Source organism: Lactuca serriola, chromosome 3, assembly GCF_051521515.1.
Source record: "Lactuca serriola cultivar US96UC23 chromosome 3, Lser_US96UC23_V15, whole genome shotgun sequence".
Classification (NCBI taxonomy): Eukaryota; Viridiplantae; Streptophyta; class Magnoliopsida; order Asterales; family Asteraceae; genus Lactuca; species Lactuca serriola.
This window is the reverse complement of record NC_136410.1, coordinates 45,018,691-45,022,127: the sequence shown is the minus strand read 5'-3', so window position 1 is coordinate 45,022,127 and position 3,437 is coordinate 45,018,691. Positions and strand designations below refer to the sequence as shown.

At 34.8% G+C, this 3,437-nt stretch overlaps 1 long non-coding RNA gene across 1 annotated transcript; it reads left to right on the top strand.

Annotated features, from left to right (window-relative positions):
• The first annotated feature begins 243 nt into the window (after positions 1–243).
• LOC145094390 (uncharacterized) lies at positions 244–973 on the top strand. Its single transcript, XR_013703325.1, has 3 exons — positions 244–323; positions 434–533; positions 859–973. It is a non-coding gene; the product is annotated as an uncharacterized LOC145094390 (long non-coding RNA).
• Positions 974–3,437: the final 2,464 nt, after the last annotated feature.

Sequence of the window (3,437 nt, the reverse complement as noted above, 5' to 3'; positions counted from 1 at the left end):
CTTTTGTTTTCCAATTTTCAGGCGACAGCATTGTCAGGGCCTCCTTATATCTTTGTTTCTACTCCAGCTTGTGTCCAAAGATGTCTTTCATCAGGTGTTCTTCAAGCAAAATCCGTTCATGATTATCTTTCAATTATTATTCTTGATAAGGTATGGATTCTTTTCTTTCTGTAACATTTATAATACTCTTTATTAAAGTACTGATTCATGTTAGTAAATCAGGCAGATCTTATTTTTACATATGGATATGAAAAGAATCTCAAAGATCTCAAAACTCACATTCCTAAAAGATGTCAATGCCTTCTCATGGCTGCTACCTCAAGGTTTGTTTGTGTCATTATCACTTCTTATAAGATGGTATTTCCATTTCTACCCCTGCAATTTCTTCATTCAATTAATTCTGATGAAATTTTTGCAGTGATGATGTTGAAAGCTTGAAGAAGCTTTATCTACACAATCCCTATATTCTTACTTTAGCAGAAGTTGGTGATGGAAAGGACGAAATTGTCCCCAAAAATGTTCAGCAATTTTGGGTAAGAGCTTAAGAGCTAAAATCTTGTATACTTATTTAACAAACTTATTTTAGGGCATTTCTTTAATACATTTTATAGTTTCTTGAATCTTTATTTATTTCTTTTACTTTTATATTTAGATACAATGTAGTTATCGAGATAAGCTTCTTTACATTCTTGCAATTTTGAAGTTGGATCTTGTTCAAAAGAAAGTCTTTATATTTACAAATACAATTGACACAAGTTTTAGACTAAAACTTTGAGCAAGTATTATTTTTCCCATTAAATTAATCTTTTTTTTACCTATTATAGATTTTAATAAAACTTTTTATATATTTTTTGACAGTTTGGTATAAAATCTGCTGTGTTAAATGCTGAATTGCCTGTGAATTGACGTCTACATATTCTTGAGGTATTATTCCCTTTGACTTTTCTTGAAGTTTTTATAATTCTATATAATGTTTTTTAGGGTTTTGGTTCTTAAATGAATAAAGAAAACAAATTTCCTGGGCGGGAAAGAAGCATACATCCTTGCTGGTAACATGAGTATGGTACAGTTGCAAGGGCGGGACCAGTTGCTGACAGCACAAAATGAAATGCTCAAGGTACTCTACTCTACTGCTTCATCATATATGTCTGCAAGTTTGGTTGGCAGTTTCCCTTATTACAGATGCGTTGGCTGCATCTGGTCAGGTATAAATTCACCAAATGTTGACTTTGACTTGACTTGACATATAGTTTAAGGAAAATGTTTGACTATTTGTCAGTTAGTTGACTTCTTAACCATTTTTTTGTTTTGTTTTGTTTTAGGCGTTGATTGCTAGTTCGGTTTCAAAAGGGAATTATAGATCTGTGAAGGATATCACATACTTCGTGTTGACTGTAATGTTAATTAATAATTATTTTGTTTATATAATATATAAAGATGTTTTTATTTTATAAAAGTTAATTAATGTTTTATTATTTTCTTTAGATTGGTTTTGTGATGGGTGTTACTTTGGCTGCAATATTGGGAGTTTCATTTGGTTCCATAGTCACACTGTTCACTAAGGACATTGGAGTATTGGCGATTGCTAGAACCGGGGTTTTGGTAAACTCCCTATAATACCCTTGTTGTTAATATATATATATATATATATATATATATATATATATATATATATATATATATATATATATATATATATATATATATATTCTGATGCGTTTTGATTTTGTGAAAAAAGTTTGTGAGTGCTAGTCAGCCTTTGAATGCTTTTGCTTTTATTGTTGATGGTTTGCATTATGGAGTTTCAGACTTCCCGTATGCTCCTTATTCCATGGTATGCTTTTTTTAGACATGAATATAAAATTACATATTTGCCCTTGGATTAATATGTTTTCACTGTAGATGCTTGTTGGGATTTTATCGTCTGTAATTGCAACTTGTTATGAGATGGTATTACCACATTTTTATACTAATACTAATTACTAAGGCAGATTTCATTTGAAGTGTCTCTTGGATTAATAATAGCACAATGTTTATCAGGCCAAAACCATTGCATTTTGCAATAGTTGATGAACTTGATTATGTCCTAATTGATGAGGGAAGAAACCCATTGCTGATAAGGGGTGAGGTATGTCTTCTTACTTTGAGTGCTGTACGGATAAATGATGTTTAAAAAATATTTGGGAAAGTAAACAAAAGGAACTAGTTACTTAACAACTTTGATATTTTGATATGCATCTCATTCTCAGGCTAGCAAGGATGCTGCACGTAACACAGTTGCTGCTAAAGTAGCTGAGCTTCTCATGCGTGGCCTCGTATTTTACTTTTTTGCCCTTCTTTTTCCTTTTTGATGTCTTGTTATCCATCTCCATTGTATGCGTATCTCATTGTTTGTTCCACTACACATCATGTAAATTTATATATTGTAACAAATAGAATTGTAAGACATTAAATTTTATGAAATGGATTATATTTTTTGTATATGATATTTTATTTTATATTGTGAGGCATTAAATGCAAATTTAATTTGAAAATTAGTAAATCTATAAAAAATATTTTTTTTTAACATTTAAAATTATGATACGCAAACATGCGTGTCCTCTTCATTTATGACATGGCCTTTCTTGACAGAGGCTTTCTTGATACGCATTGCGTGTCATTAACACGCGCGTCGTAAGGTTACGACACGCGAATGCGTATCGTCTTGCTTTATGACAGGGCCTTCCTTGATACTCATTGCGTGTCGTAACCGCGCGTCGTAAATGCGCGTCATAAATGCGCGTCGTAAATGCGCGTCGTCTATAGACGACGCGCAAAAGCGCGTCGTCTCTCTTTATGACAGGGCCTTCCTTGACACGCATTTGCGCGTCGTCTGAGCGTTTTACGACGCGCAATGAGCGTCGTAAAAAGCATCAATTCAACAGTCACCTCGAATAAACAATTAGCATATTTACACATAACACGGATTTCAAGGTAAATACTTCATATCTATGTGTAAATTGAAAGTAACTACACACTCACGTATTTTGGTGAAAATTGGGCAGCAATTCGTTTCCTAAAACGATCGTTTCTAATAAAACCGGGAGTTTTATTGAGAAACCGGGCTCTGCGAAAGGTCAGGCTTCGAAACCGAAAAGATAAATTTTCCGGGCTTCTCGGGCACTTCGTGGGGTATTCCGGGCTTTACAATTGATACCGGGGCTTTGCGGGATGTTAAGATGAAGAAAATATGGGTTTAGGGGTTAAAGGTGACAAAATTCCAAAAGTAACCGGGAACCCTCGCAGGTACCCTTCTATTTATAGGGTCCGCAGTTCTGATCCAATGGCTGAGAAGTCTCCTGATCCGACGGCTAGGAAGGCTCGCAGAGGGGGTGGCTCGCACATGCGAGGGCTCGCTGGCGGCTTCTAAGTGGACCGCGGCTTGCTGGCGCACCTGC